The following is a 16,550-nucleotide window of genomic DNA, read 5'->3' on the forward strand; positions in this document are numbered from 1 at the left end:
AAAAACAAAGTACAAATGTGAGTACATGCATGGGCTTTGTTTTGGTTTGCCTTTTTTTAAAAGAAAAAAACAACAAAAAGCAAAAATCCAATGAGGCCAATTTATTTCCCATACCAAAAAGTAGAGGTGCAATGGAGAGAAGGTTAGATTGTCAAGTTCAAGTAACAGTGAAACACCTATATTTTAAATAGCACTGTATATGGAACAAGACACAAATTTTTGTGTGAGCACTGAAGGAATAACATAACGCCTAACCCTGCCCGGAACAGGGAGAGCCCCTCATTTAAAAGGCAGTCACCCAACTGGCAGGAATGTTTCTTGTCTCCTGGCTCAGATTACCCCAGAGGAAGGTAGGGTAGTGCTATATAAATCAGTCACGTTCTCAACAGGAAGCTCCTACAACATTTTCCTGTTTTCTATGCAGTTATCCTTCCACCTGACTGATCCTCCCCACCCTCAACCCCTGCCCTCTGGTTACCCTTACAGGTAGCTGAGAGAAGGTCCAAAAGTTGCCACTGTTTCAGAAATAAGGAAGATACAACCACTTCTTCTACAAATGAAAAATAAGTTTAAGAAGAGAAGAAAATGGTAAACTAGAATAAATTAAGTTTGGCTTCTCTAAAGAACATACAAGTACATTGTGCTCTGAGTTAACAAAGATTCCTTTTCTCAAAAAAAAAACAAGCCTACAGGCTCTACCACGTAAATACTTTAACTCATAATTTCTTTTTCCATTACTTTGGAATTTGAGTAACTTTAACTAAAGCTTAGTTACTGAATACCACATCAATGCTGTTTTCATAGCTTTTCAACCTTTACATAGATTTTGTTTCCTTAAGTTTTGCTACTTCTCATTTTAGACATTTAATGAACACTGAACCCTTAAGTGTGAGAGGGAAAAAGTAATAAACAAATTTTAATTTAATAGGCTTTAAGGTAGGAAAAAACAAACCAGGAAGCAGAAGTAGAGTTAACTCTGACAACCCGCCTTCCAAGCATTGTGCCTGATCACTGACTAGTTGTATAACCTTCAACAAATCCCTTGGACTTCCTGGTCTTCAGTTAACCATCTGTAAAATGGGGAGGATGGGCCAAATGATTTTTACTCAAACTTCCTTCTAGCTCCTACAATCAATGAATATGCTTAGCACCAAGAAAATACAATCACAAATAGACTTTATGGTTAACAAAGTAACTCACACAATTTTGCAGCAAAGATGTGAGGCAAGTATTATGCCCATCTCTGCAGAAGGAAGTTTTTTGGAAAGACAGTTGAGAAAAAGGTTCAATTATTTTTCAAGATTCCCATACCTGAGAATCGAAGATGGCGGCATAGGTAAACACCGGAGACTGCCGCCGTAAACAACCACTTCAAAAATACAACTAAAAGTCGGAACGGACATCAACCAGAACCACAGGAAGGCTGGCTGAGGAGAGACTCTTCAACTAGAAGCAAAAACAACAGCATTCCGATGCACAGAGGAGGCGCAGTGTGGAAAATTTAAAGGTACGGTGGTGCGGCGGTGCGCGCGCAAAGCGGGCTGGTGGCTGAGGGCGCGGTTGTCGTTTTCACTCAGGAGTGAGTCTCAGACTCTGGGCTACAGATCCGGGCGAGTCTCTAGGGACCCAGACTCAAACGGGAGAAGCGGGACTGTCTGGCTACGGCCCCTCCGAGGTTTGCAGCGATTGCTGGGACAGAGAGGCAGAGCCCCTGGGGACGAACTGAGAGCGGCCATAGCTGCTCCCTCCCCCCGCCCTGTTGAGCCCGCCCCGCCCAAACCCTGCGCAGAGCCATTTGCCGATCGCCTCAGGCAAGGGCTGGACTAGCGCCTCCCCAGAAGACAGACGCTTTCCAAACAGCTGATTCCTACAGCCAGTCGGCCTGGTGGTCAAATCCCTCTAGTGTTAACTACAACAATTAAGGCTTGGCTAGAACAAGACTGCGCACAGAGACCACAAGGGGGTGCACCAAGAAAGCATAAAAGATGCGGAGACAAAAAAACATGACAGAAATGGAGGATATGGAGCTAAGAATCGCAATTTTGAGGGCTTGCCATAAATTTGTGCAGAGCCTCACGAAAACTAATGAGACCCTCGATGCTACGATAAAGAAATTAGAAAGTAAGCATACACGGACTGAAATAAAGAATATTATACCCAATAGCAGACCAGAGGAGCACAAGAATCAAACCAAAGATTCGACAAAAAACACCCAATTGGAAAAGCAAAATGAAAAAAGAATCCGAAAGTGTGAAGCTAGTGTAAGGAGCCTCTGGGACAGCTTTAAGCGGACTAATATCAGAATTATTGGAGTGCCAGAAGATGAGAGATGACAGCAAGATATTGAAAACCTATTTCAAGAAATAATGGCAGAAAACTTCCCCCATCTGGAGAAAGAAATGGACTTACAGGTCCAAGAAGCGCAGAGAACCCCAAACAAAAGGAATCCAAAGAGGACCACACCAAGACACATCATCATTAAAATGCCAAGAGCAAAAGACAAAGAGAAAATCTTAAAAGCAGCAAGAGAAAGAGACTCAATTACCTACAAGGGAATACCCATACGACTGTCAGCTGATTTCTCAACAGAAACTTTGCAGGCCAGAAGGGAATGGCAAGAAATATTCAAAGTGCTGAATACCAAGAACCTACAACCAAGATTACTTTATCCAGCAAAGCTATCATTCAGAATTGAAGGTCAGATAAAGAGCTTCACAGATAAGGAAAAGCTAAAGGAGTTCATCACCGCCAAACCAGTATTATATGAAATGCTGAAAGGTATCCTTTAAGAAGAGGAAGAAGAAGAAAAAGGTAAAGATACAAATTATGAACAACAAACATGCATCTATCAACAAATGAATCTAAGAATCAAGTGAATAAATAACCTGATGTACAGAATGAACTGGTGATTATAATAGAATCAGGGACATAGTAAGGGAATAGACTGACTATTCTTGGGGGGAAAAGGGGTGTGGGAGATGCGGGAAGTGACTGGACAAAAATCGTGCACCTATGGATGAGGACAGTGGGTGGGGAGTGAGGGTGGAGGGTGGGGTGGGAGCTGGAAGGAGGGGAGTTATGGGGGGAAAAAGAGGAACAAATGTAATAATCTGAACAATAAAGATTTAAAAAAAAAAAAAAAAAGATTCCCATACCTGGAAAATTTAAGCCCAGACCTTCTGAGAACAAATTCTTTAGTATATCATGATTTCAAAATTATTTTTCAGAAAATTACTTTTAATTAAATTATTTCAGAAATTAATTTAAGTAAGGTAAAATTCAAAGATAATTGCCTGCTATGCAAGACCTTCATGGGGGCATCAGGATATTATAGCACCAAACCAGGAAAGTTTACTACAAAAGGCCCCATTGCACAGAAGTTCCTTGAGGCAGGAACACACTGTAATTATCATTGGGAAACACAGAATCCAAGAGCATGCCTTCCAGATAGAAGCACTCACCAAATACTGTTTGACTTGCCACAACTCTCAAAAGGTTAGGAATATAGTGATATTATGGGGGCAAAGGGGTCTGAATTTGAGATATGAACTTCTGTGATTTGAGTCAAAAGGAAGAACAGAGCTCTAACTCTATATTAATGGGAATGAGTCTATTTGTCTTCCTCAGAGAAAGTCCAATTTGGTCAGTGAGCGAAATTTGAGATATCATGAGAAAATCTTCAGACTATTCATATTTTATACTAGAGGCCCAATGCATGAAATTCGTGCAAGGGGCTGGGCCCTCGCAGCCGCGGTGGCTTGCCTTGGCTCTCACGTCCAGAAGGACGTCCGAAAGGTTGTTCAGCTGTCCAGTCTAATTAGCATATTACGCTTTTATTATTATAGATGTGCACTGATGTGGACCAACAGAAATTATAATACAACAGTGAGGACTGACGGAAACACATAATCATGTTATCATTAATCACTATATATTTTCCTCTAAATGCGAAAGATTTGGGAAATCTCATACTGTTCTAACTCTTCTCATGCTCCTGTTTCACAGCTCAAAGAGATAGAGAATAGGAATTTATTTCAAAATTCAAACTTGAAAATACATTATCTCTCAACTCATAGTCAGCCAAGATCCCCCAACATCTACTGAATTGCTAATCTCAAGCAATCTGCAGTCTATGACTTCAATGAAGTTACCAGAAAGAAGTTTTTAAAAAGCTGTTTTAAAATGGGGGGTAGGGGGAGACACCAAAATTATACACCTAATTCAAAACAAAAGCAAATGCAAAAGCCAGAAGAGAATAATTAAAGGATAGAGTTAAAAGAATCTCAATATACAATTTCAGTGAGGTGCACTGAAATTATTACCAAGAGTTCAAGTCAATCTTGCCATGGAATGCTACAATGAAGTCACAACTAACACTGCCTGACACTTCAGATCTAAGTTCATTGCACCAGAACTGCAATTTCAGATTCGAGGAGCAGTACCAGGAACTGCAGAGAAGCTAACAGCAACACCTACTGACTGTCTTGAGCCACTTGCCAAACTTGTTCTCTCAGTCAACTAGAGAAATCTAATGATACAGTCAACTTCAAGAGTCCTTTACTTAAGCATAATGAGATAAGAAAATAAATCGTCAGCCACATGAAACCATTCATCCCCCAAAAGCTCTTATTTTGCCCCTAACCATTTACATGCAAATCACCACCCAAGTTATTTTAAATGCATTGTTAATTGCTAATGCTTTAGTGGAAATAATTTATTCCATGGGAAAAATGCTTTAATATTAATATTCTTGTTAATAACTGGTATGTCATCTAATAGTTAGAGACATCAGTGACCATAAACTGCTTTATGTAAACCTTTTATTTGAAACTACTGTTACCACTGTTTATATTATTCCCATCAGCTTTCTTTCCCATCCTCGTAAAAATGGCTTAATTGCAGCTTTCAAAAAAGTAAAAAGTAAAAGTCATTAAATCAAGATTATATAAAAATAAAAAAATACCGTTACTAAGCTACCGAGAATTGATCCATAGGACTTAATCTTGTACTTTTCCAAAAAATTGAGTCAGAGAATCTTTTCCTAGGACGAATATTCCACATGAGAAAACAGGAGAAAGTTGACACTGAACTCCCACAGAGTACCAGTATAAAACAATGGCTTTAAGAGTCTGAGTCAGAGTTTCAACATGAAAGAGGTTTGCTTTATAGAGGAAACGCCAACCCCAGTTCATCCAGATAGACCTGGAACCTGATGAAAGTCGACACCTTTACTCTGAAATTTGCATCGCATCACTGGCTCCCAGTTTAGAAATATAATCGTTAAGCAGGAAATAACAATTTCAGTGACTGCTGCCTCCCGTCATGAAAAATAAAATCTATAAGATAAATGCCGTCTAGGAGCCATCAGTCCCCAAATGCTTCCCTTCAAAAGGAATAGCAACGACGCTTTCCTGAAAGCGAGCCATTTCCCTCGCCTGTATGTTTTCTAAACGGTGAACCCGATGCAATTTCAACCTGCCCAACGCGCTCACTAGTCCTCCTAGAAATGCTGCGGAGCGATGGAGAGCCTCGCACATTTCTTTAAGGTCAGGAGGGAAGTTGGAAACAGATGGGGCGCGGGCGGTAAAGTTCTTTCTGCAGCAGCCTCCCGCCTCCCCATCCCTCCTGAGGTGTACTTCAGAGTAGGCGAGAGCATCCCGAAATTTCACTGCCCCCGGACCCCTGGGAGAGAGAGATGAACCATCCGCGGGCACCGAGCTGCTCTTCTCTGCATCTCGCGATTAAACCTCTCGGCCTGTCCCCGCCAGCTCAGCCTACAAAGCGCTCACCCAGGTGACTGAAAGGAAGGGTCTCCCGCGGAGATGATGGCAGCGGGGTGGGCGCAGCCACCCCCACGGGGCGCGGGTCTCCCAGCCTCTCCCTCGGGTGCCAGACGGAGACTTGTGCAGCTTTGGATTCCTAGGTGCGCGCGCGCACGCACGCAGACTCGCCCCCGCCAGGCTGCGGTCTCAGCACGCCACCAAATCGGAAATAAAACTTTGGCCGCCCGGTGTCCTGCGCCGGGTCCTAGACCCGAGCTCCGGCCAGAATGCGGTGGGAGGCTGTCAACAGTCCTGCACCCCCACTTCCCTGACCGGACCAGGGGCGCGGGAGCCACTTACCGCTGGGCCCGGCCTCCGGGGCCGCCGCGCGTCCCGGGCGGGTCCGCCGCGCGCTCTCCCTGGGGAGAAAGAGAAACCGTGGACCGTCGGCGCGCGCCCCCTCGCCGCCGCCTCTGCGGAGAACGGCAGGCGGCGAGCCTGGGCCGGGGCTGGCGCGGAGCTTGAGGGGCCCGGGGAGGCGGGGGCGAATCAGCCCAACTCCCGAACCGGGCTCCGAGGGGGCCCGGAATGCAGACTGGAGCGCAGCCGGCGGGGGGCGCGTTCCCGGTGGAGTAGGGGGCGGAGGTGCCCGGTCCCCGAGCATCAACTATTGTCTGGGCGCACGGGTCCCAGCTCGCGCCGCCTCCAAAGCTCGGCACCCCCCATCCCGCCCGCCTGCCCTCGGGAGGTCTAAGAGCTGAGGGGGCGGCCGGCGCGGGAAACGAGTGCGGGGTGTCTGGGGGCCCGAGGTTCAGGGGTCCTAGCTGGGCGCCGGGGCAGGGGAGCTGCGTGCCGAATGGGGGAGGGGACAGGTAACTGCAGACGGGGGCGCGAAGGCCGGGGAAGACCGGCGGCGGGAGGAAATAGAAGGGGAGCCACGGAGGCAGGAGGGGATGGGTGGCCGGGGCTGGGGGGCGGGGGCGGCCTCTGGAGTCCAGACCTGGCCCTCCCCGGGGACCCTTCTCCCGGGCACTCAGCGCCGCACTGACTTTCGCTCACTCGCTCACGCTCGCACTGAACTCGTTCACAAAGTTGCCGGCGGTGGTGGCGCCGAACTCGCCCTTCCCGTCCCCTCCCCTCCCCGCCCCATTCCTCCCCCTCCCTCCACCCGGTCGCGGTGAGATCACCGCGGAGCTGCCGGGCTTGGCGCGCAAATCTCGCGAGAAAAGCCGCAGCTCTGCCGGCCGCCGGGGGAAGTGGTAGGAGTTGGGGGAAGGTGGGGGATCGCGGAACTCCTAGTTGCTATGACAACGGCAAAGCCCTGCAGAGAAGCGGCAGCAAACGTGGGTGCAGTTTTCAACCCGCCCCCGCCATTGCCCGACGCCCTAATGGTGGGGAAAGCGAGGACTAGAAGCGGGAGGAGGGTTTTTTAACCTACTCAGAGGACAGCTGGAGAAGACCAGCGCCCTGTTAGCTGGCCACATCTGGCAATTGAGGCTAATGGTGTTTTAAGAGGTTCTGGGGTAGATTTCTGCCTAAAAAGTCTGCGCATATCTGTACCCTTATATTTCTATCTTACATATATTCATTTTTCGATCACCCGGTCTAATCTCATCCCTCAACCTCCACCCACTCCATTCCCTCCCTCTCTTTCCTTCCCACCCACCCCTCCGTATAGCTGCCACCCCACCAGACTGGGCTCCTTGAGGATCTGCCTGACTCATCTTTGTATTCTTTGCGCTTCCACAGGCTTGGTACATATTAGGTATTTACTTAATGTCTATTGGGGTGAGGGGGGGGGGGGCATTGAACGCAACAGTCTGTACCTGTCCTAGTACTTTTCTTTCACCCTACCCTGGAAAAATGCCTAGGCTTAGAATAGAAGTTTTTACTCCACAGTTACGTTTTTCAGTCTACTAAACTAACCTCCCAGTTCCGTTCACACAGAATGTGTCTGTTTTTAATAGTTATAATCCCTCCTTTCTCCATGTTTGTTTCATAAAAACCCTAATCACCAGGGGAGGGGGGACATTTTATTTTAATCACTAAGCTTCTTCAGACGCCTTTATACCTACTCCAAAATGCTGTTAAGGATGAACATGAAATCTTTTCAAATCTAGTTTTTAATTTTAGAAACTTTTCTGTGGAGGTTTTATATACCCACTGCCTAAATAAAATAGATACCTTTATTTTAAATTTAGTGTAAATATCAATTTTTACTCATTCATTTTGATATTGAAGGGGCTTGCTCATGACTTTTATATTTACACTAAATATAAATAGAAGTTAAGTTTAAATTTCAATATCAAAATGAATGAGTAAAAATTGATTTCATGGTATCTGAATTAAATGTTTCTCTCCTCTCTCTAAAATCAGTAATAAAAATTAAGAAAAAAACTTTAAAAAATAGATTCCAGCCGAAACCGGTTTGGCTCAGTGGATAGAGCGTCGGCCTCCGGACTGAAAGGTCCCAGGTTCGATTCCGGTCAAGGGCATGTACCTGGGTTGCGGGCACATCCCCAGTAGGGGGTGTGCAAGAGGCAGCTGATCAATGTTTCTCTCTCATTGATGTTTCTGACTCTCTATCTCTCTTCCTTCCTCTCTGTAAAAAATCAATAAAATATATTTAAAAAAAATAATAATAAAAAATAAAAAAAATAAAAAATAGATTCCATCCCTATTTACATCAATATGGAGAACCGTTAGTTAACCTAATAGAATAGAAACCTAAAAAAGTACATTAAGTCTCTTTTAGGTTACATGCAAGCTTAAGTGCTATTTGGATGAAAGTTTTTATATTAGAAACCTAGTGATACGGTGATAAAAAGCACTAGAAAAAGTCAGGAAACTAGCATATCACTAATAATTGAGGCTCCCTGAGAAGTTATTTAACCTTTCTGATTCTTCACTTGTAAAATAAAATGAGGGGTAGCCCAGACGTTAGGGCATTACAGCTTTAAAAATCTATAGCTCTTAAACTTAGGAAAGGTTCCAATAAATAACAGATATTTTCCTTTTACATCAAACAGACTAAAAAAAAACTGTTTCATTTTCTAGGTCAGCTTCACAAAGTTTAGCTACATGTTGACAAGTTGATTTTAAAGTTCTCTTGTCTCAAGTATAAAAACAACAAAAATATTGACCACGTTACAGTAATTTCCATTGAGAATCCAAAGAGAATCCATTGTTCCTGGTTTGCTTTTACACTAACTCAAAACAGATTACTTGTTATTTAATAAATATGACAGCTCAAACCAAAAACCCAAATTGAATACATCCATACCCTCACCAAAATAACTTTAAGAAGAAAGGAGGGAGGGAGAAAGGGAGACTGGTGTTTTGTTTGTTCTTTAATTGATTTTTAGAGAGAGACAAAGGGAGGGGGAGAAACATCGATGTGAGAGTGAAACATCCATTGGCTGCCTCCTGCATGCCCCCCACGGGGCATTGAGCTGGCAACCCAGGCATGTGCCCCGACGAGGAATATAACTGGCAACCTGTGGGCCCAGGATGACACCCAGCCATCTGAGCCACACTGTCCAGCACCAGATTTGTATTTTTAGTATCAAAATTTTACACAAATGGAGCATCACCATCAAGCTGTTGATCTGTTTTAAGGAACCATCTTTCATAGCATAGCAGACAACCAGTTGTTCAGATGCTCTGGCTCAACTTTTAACATAATTTTGCCCTTAAAGGATGGTTGCCAATCTATATCCACCAGATAGTACAATTTCAGGGCCACCTGTTTTATGACACCCAGAGGGCCATTTGATACATTTGAAATAATTGATCCAAGTGCTAGCCAAATCTATTAACTTTATTCAGTGCTTCTTATGAGGCTCAAGAGATGGGTATTGACTTCAAATTACAAAGATAACTTCCCTAACCTTCAGGCATAGAATAGTAGAAACTGTTCCAGAGAAAAACTGCTCTTTCAAGGCCCTGGGCTACTATTTATCCCTCATGGGCAGAACTTTCACTAGTATTTCTGGAGGAAATAAAAGGCAAAAAATCCACTAAAGTTAAGGTTCCAACTGCACATTTTCTGGGTCAGGGACTCCTGTATCCTCCCTGACCTTCCAGAGGTTTCAAAATAACAGACAAGGGGCAGCAGAAGAGGGAAATGAGGAGTAGAGAGTTTGCCAAGGACAGATTAGATCTCAACCCCCTCCCGCCTGCTCCCTTTCTTGGCTCCTCTCTCTCTGCACAACCCCTCCACACACAGCTAAGGGATGTGTAACACTTCCTAGCGATAAGGTGAGCATCCAGTCATTTACCGTCTTATTTCCTGTTCAGCTGAATTAATTTCCCTCTGGTTATTCACGTCTACTCAACAACACACCCTAGCATATCCAATATGAAAAGAATTTTGACACCGACGCCTACCAAGCAAGGAAAATTGATATTTTTAATAATATAAACATCAATTCACAGCTGCATGTTTTGCAATTAAAGTCTGGTTTGTCCATCCTATTATCATAAAATCAGGATTTCCTGTTACTAGCTATACATCTACAGGGCATTATTAACTAATACAGAAAAAATGACTCTTAACTATTAAAAAAATTGCCCCCAAATCATCAAAGATTAAATTTTACCCAATGTTGTTTCAATTTTTTAAAAAATATGTTTTATTGATTTCTTTACAGAGAGGAAGGGAGAGGAATAGAGAGTTAGAAACATCGATCAGCTACCTCCTGCACACCTCCCACTGGGAATGTGCCCACAACCAAGGTACATGCTCTTGACCGGAATCGAACCTGGAACCCTTCAGTCCGCAGGCAGACACTCTATCCACTGAGCCAAACCAGTTAGGGCTCAATTTTTTTGGTTTTTTTATTGTTTTAACCCTCTGTATGTAACTCTATTTGCCTGAATAGATTTCTTAAAACAATTCATTCTCCCATCTTCATAACAGTATTTATTACATGTTTAAAACATCAACTACTTTATAATTAATTAACATTCCTCAGCAAAGATACTACACTTTCTTGTCCACTCTCCCACTTCCCTAAAGGACTATTTCATACCTTCTCCTCCTCCATCAAACCTCCAGTTTATTTCTCACAGCTAATGGTCCTGTTTTTCTTTTTTTTTTTTAACTTCTATTTTCACTGATTTCAGAGAGAGGAAGGGAGAGGGAGAGAAGGATAGAAACATCAGTGATGAGAGAGAATCATTGATCGGCTGCCTCCTGCACACCCCCTACTAGAGAGTGAGCCTGAAACCATGGCATGTGTCCTGACCGGGAATTAAGCCATGACTTCCTGGTTCATAGGTCAATGTTTAACCACTGACCCACACTGGCGGGGCTGGTCCCCAGTTTCTAAAAGCAATCAGAAGAGAACTTAGCACACACTCCCTCTCTACCAATCTTGCATCTGCTGCATATACCCTTCTGTCCTGTTGCTCACAGTGAACGCTCAGTGCTCATGGTGAACATTAACCTCTCTCCCTGTGCACTAGTCCCATCCCCTCTGACTCAGGGACATGGATTCAGGAAATTGTCCCTCTCTCTCTTGCATCAGGAAAAATTCCCTCTCCACTGAATCATTTTAAGAGCTTACAAGCATGCTGTAACACTTTTCATGGTAAAAAAAATAAATAAAACATTTTTTAGATTCCATATCTTCCTTCACTTTATCACTGAAATCTTCAAGAAGTTTTTCCACACCTGCTTTCATGTCTTCAATTCCTCTCCTCCCATCTCTTGAGTCCACTCTGAGCAGCCTTTCAGACCCACCACTCCAGGGAAAGGGTCACTTCTCGGGGCCCTTAGTGACTGTCTCGTTGCTAAATCCAGTGGTCATTTCCCATCCTAACCTCAACCTACGGCTCAGTAGCAGGGAAGAAGTTGACCACTCTCATCCTTGAAACACTTTCTTCACACGGCTTCTGTGTTAAGAGACTGAGAAGCCCTGGAAGGCCTTGGGGCAGAGAAGTGACCAGAGCTCCTCATCTCACTCAGAGAAAAAGCCAAAGTTCCTAGTCTGCTCTAGAGATCTGTATATTATCTCTGATGCCTATCTAGAGCTCTGGTCTCATCTCCCTCCTCTCAGCCTTCCTCTCTCCACCTCAGCCACACTGGTTTCTCTCTGTTCCCTGAATACACCAGGCACTCCTGCCTCCAGACCTTGCCTTTGTGTGCCTCTGTGGCTCATTCTCTGAGTTCCATTAGGTGTCTGTTCAAAAGTCACTTTGTTAGTCATTTGCCTGCTTGCTCTCTGGCAACCTCTCTTCTCCTTTCCATATTTTGCAAGGGGGGCTGACATCCCCCCAACTTCACCCTGGGCTGTGTTTCCCAGGCTCCCCTATCAGGAGCTCACTGCTGGGTTTAGCCAATGTGTAAACGCTTTGTAGGTGGGATATGTGTCTTGTTCACTCTTAAATCCCTAATGTCTAGCATAGTTCCAATCACAAGCAAGACACTCACTACATTTGTGGAATAAACTAATGAATTCTAATAACAGTAGAATCAGAGCTCCCATCCTGGTTGGGTGGTGAAATCACTTAACTGGCTTTACCTGACGTCAGAAAGGGAAGAACACACTTTGCTGTTAGGAAGCCGCCTTGAGCTTTTTGAGCCATGAAGATACAGGGGCCCAGGGCAGGGAGACAACCCAGGGTGCAGGCATCAATGTCAGCAATAACAATGGGGGCTTTGTCTGATATGTTGAGGATTTGGGGCCTTATTCTGTAGGCAATAGGGAGCCATTGAAGGATTTCAGCCAGGCAGAAACATATTCAAATTTGTGTTTAGTAGGGATAGCACACTTAAAACATGAGGTTTTGAAATTCATGGGTCAGAGAAGAGGTCAGAAGTAGAATCATAAATGTAGGAGCCAGGAGCTTATTGTTGCTGACATATTTTTGCATTTTGCTAACATTTTAATGAAAAACACTCTCACAAATTTTCTTTCCTTCTCATAGGTATCTTCTTTTGAAATAGTCCATTGAGCTATAGTACAAGCCATTCCTGGTTTTCTGATGATTTTCTTATTAATATGGGCTCAATAAACATCCCATGGCTTACTAGTCCTTTTATTTTTTAATTTTAAATCCTCACTTGATATGTTTGGGTTTTTATTATTATTATTGATTTGAGAGAGAGAGAGAGGTGAGAAACATTCATAAGTTGACTACCTCACTCACCCTGACCAGGGGTCAAACCCACAACCCAGGTATGTGCCCTAACTGGGAATCAAACCCGTATCCTTTTAGTGTACGGGACAACGTTCCCACCAACTGAGCCACCTGGCCAGAACACCAATCCTTTTGACCTTTCTCTATGTAGGCACCAGCCCATACTAGTCCAGCTTTAATTTTTAAAGAATTATCTGAAGCACTTAAAAATATTTTTATTCATCCCTCCAATCGTACTTCCTTTCAGGGAGTTCTTTGCACTCTTTAAAATAACTTGAATATTTTCCTAGGAACTGGAATTTTCCTTCCAAGTAACCTTCCTTTCATCAGATTTCATAGTCGAGAATGTGTCAGGGAAGGAAGGTGGGGGAAAAGATCTCTCTCCACTCCCTTGTCTTTTTTAAATCCCTAGAAATGAGAAGAGGCTTGCTCATGACTTAGAAGTGGTGGGCTGAGGCCTTCTAGAGCCATCTGGTCGGTTCCATTGCCAGCCTGGGTCCAGGCGGCATTCACGAGAACCAGGAGCTGCAGGGCGCTGGTGTGGCAGCTGCTTAGTGGCATCGGAGGAGAGCGCAGCGCGAGTCTGCAGGAGAAATCAAACCTTGCGTGTTCCTGAGTGCAGGAAACATGTAATGAGGGTGTCCGTTCATGGGCATACCAAGGAGCACGACTGGAATGTGAAAGCCTTCAGAGCCTCTATTTAAGGAAAAAGAGGGGGAAATGAATATGCTGATATTTCATATGTATTTTAGGACCTTAACACAGCTCAGCACTCACCCTGAATTTTTACAAATCACTTTTCAGAAATTAAAGCTCTTAAAAGTCTCTTTCCATTTTATTATTTCTTTTCATTTGGAGGGTAGTGATGAGTATATCTACTTAGGTATGAGAAATAGCCAAGGCCAATACATGTAATTTTTTATATACCCTACAGATAGACCAAGAAAATATCACCCAGTGGCATGGAAGAAAATCTACTAGACCTTAGGTTCTGGCTTGGGTTTCTGGACTCAAACTCAACCAGCTCAACTCTAACTTTAATAAAGTTAATTAATTTTTCTGAACTTCTCTTTCTTTAAATGGAAAAGGAGAAGACTGAGGGCCCATCCTTCTAGACTAAATATCTGTATTTGACATGTTGCCATCTTTCAGGGATCTATAGTATGCTCTTGGTCAGGAATCTGAGATCTGAAAAAGAAAAAGTTTCCTGAACCATTCCTAGCACCTCTTCTGCCCCTTTCCCATGTGCCCATTCCACAAACCCATCTCAGACATCAAGGGCAACCATTAGTCATGCTAGCAGGGTGGAGAGGGGTAGACACCCATGATCAATTCTCAGTCACCTCCTTCCTAAAGAACTCTCCTGGTGGCTGTAGTTGGCGTTGCTACAATAGATATGGATCATTGCTTGTGGCATGGCCAGCCCATACTAGCTGCCCTGGTGGCTCAGGACTGTGGCACCCAGCTGCTCCCACCTCTCCTAGTGTGGCTCCCAAGCTACTGGATCCCTGGCCTGCTGGGCAGTTCCACATCACTTGTTCCATACTTCCTCTAGAGGGCAGCACAAATCACAGTCCCTGCCAAGTAGGTGCGGACAACTCAAAGATGCAGGACTGGTTTGCAGAACTCATTCTAATCCCTCTAGCCTGGATTGATATTCTGGGAGCAAGAACAAAAGTGTCACACCCACTGGTCTTCACCTGAAGGCATTTCTGCATGGTGGAATCAGCCCTGGCCTGATATCCCATTTCCACCTCCATGCTTAGTAGCCCCATGGTTTGGGGAAAAGTTATTTAACCTCTCTAAGCCTCAGTTTTCTTACCTTTAAAACAATTAATAATAATAATAATAATAGATTTTTAAAAACATGGTTGTTTAGAAGATTAAGTCAGATAACACATGTTTTGTTAGACTCTGTGGATTAGCTACCTAAAAGCCATCCACACCCCCTTTTCTCTTGGCCTCATTCTTTCCAGACTTCCTTGAAGCCTCCAGAACTAGTTTACACAGAACAGGAACTTTATTCTAAAAATTATGAGTTCCAACAGATTCCCAGGGATAGAAATATAATACCACCCAAACTCTCTCCATCTCTCATGTACCCCTCTCTCTGCAACTGCCTCTATAGCATTCTTCTCTCCTTCTGTAGAATGCTTTCCTTGACTCTTTTGGTGCACATAGGGAAAATGCCTCCTGGGCTCTTTCCAAACTCAAACATCTTCTAAGTTTACAAAATACCTGGAGAGGAAAGGACCTGCCTGACCCAGCTTTGGATCAGGTGCCTGCCTCTAGACCAGTCAGCTGTGACCAAGAGTCCAGGCCATGTTATATAAAATGGCGCAGAGGAACCATGACAAGTCTGCGAGGGTGGCAGTTCCCAGAGAAGAGGAACAGCAGGCAGCAATAAATGTGTAGGGTGGAGGAGTTACATAAGAGGTATGAGACTAGGTTTTAGCCCTTATGGAGATTATCATGTAGTTGGGGAATATTAAGAAACATTAAGTCTTCCGTTGAAATTGATTTTGAGCCCTGGCCAGTGTGGCTCAGTTGTTTGAGCGTCATCCTGTGCACCAAAAGGCTGCTGGTTCGATTCCTGGTAGGGACATGCAGGAGGCAACCAATCAGTGTTCCGCTCTCACATGGATGTTTTTCTCTCTCCTTTCCTCTCTCTTTAAAAATCAATTTAAAAATTGTTATTAAAAATTGATTTTGATGGTGAAGGGAATAATGTTTTAAAAAAACAACTCCAAAAACAATCAACAGTGGTAGAAGGAATATTGTGCTTCTTTAGGTCCAATCAATGAAGCCCAATGCAATGCTGGGTGTGGCATGCAGGCATTGCCCTTCCTTCTGCCTTGGAAGAGAAGAAATAAACGCACTTATTCAAAGTAAAAGATGGCTAGGAAACAGGCCTAGTCAGAGAGGGGAAACATTTAAAGTGGAATCTATCTGCCCTGGGCAAGAATTAATGGAATTAAGCCAGGAAGGGGGATTTACTATACACATGAAAGAGGTTACAAAATAAGGCAGGATTAAGTAGCATAATTAGAGGCTATGAAAAAGAGATCAAGAAGTTTGGCTCTATGAAGCCAGTAGATCTTAGCCCAGTGGTAAAGAAGACGGAGGGGGCTGGGGCATTCCTGGAGGCATACGGTGAACAAAGGAACTCAGGTTGGAGTGCACGTGCAAGGGAGCACAGAGCAGCGGTCCTTAAACTGAGGGATGCACAATGAAGCACCCAGAGTGCCTGTAAGATGCAGATTCCTGGGCTCCTGGTGCAGAAATTCCCATATAGTTGGTCTGGAGTGGGTCCCAGTATTGGACATGTTTAATGAGCACCTCGGGGGTCTGCCGAGCCCAGTTTGAGAAGCACAGGTGTCTACACTGGTGCTGAATACTGGGCAAAAGAAATGGCTTTTCCTTTTGAGTATGTGTTCCCTCGGTGACAGCAGCTACCAGACTCTGAAGTCTCTTCTGATGGCCCAGGAGAGCTGCTTTCAGCCAGTGCCATCGTGGCAACCTCCTGGGCTCCTTCAGTCCTCCATCCCCAGAGGGGTCCCTTGATCACCAGCTGATCTGACCTTCAGCCTGTCACTGTGAGGCAGTGACACCAGCTCAAGATGCAACAGAAGCTGTCTAGAT

The 16,550-nt window shown here is 44.2% G+C and overlaps 1 protein-coding gene across 13 annotated transcripts in view; it reads right to left on the minus strand.

Moving 5' to 3' along the window:
- The window catches only part of SIPA1L1 (signal induced proliferation associated 1 like 1), a 433,934-nt gene that overhangs the window by 335,911 nt on the left and 81,473 nt on the right, over nt 1-16,550 (minus strand). For 5 of the 13 annotated variants that reach the window (XM_070417272.1, XM_070417284.1, XM_070417279.1 and 2 more), the window contains exons 1-2: nt 6,763-6,854; nt 6,123-6,181 (exon numbers count right to left, since the gene is read on the minus strand). The exons of 1 other annotated variant lie outside the window; for it this stretch is intronic. The gene's annotated coding sequence lies outside the window, so the exon portion shown is untranslated. Of the gene's footprint in view, nt 1-5,789; nt 5,919-6,122; nt 6,182-6,762; nt 6,855-16,550 lie in introns of those variants that run through there. 7 more of the 13 variants (XM_070417283.1, XM_070417282.1, XM_070417281.1 and 4 more) reach the window with 3 other exon arrangements.

Source organism: Myotis yumanensis, unplaced genomic scaffold, assembly GCF_028538775.1.
Source record: "Myotis yumanensis isolate MYYU_CA2020_CCGP unplaced genomic scaffold, mMyoYum1.0.hap1 SCAF_1, whole genome shotgun sequence".
NCBI classification, from domain to species: domain Eukaryota; kingdom Metazoa; phylum Chordata; class Mammalia; order Chiroptera; family Vespertilionidae; genus Myotis; species Myotis yumanensis.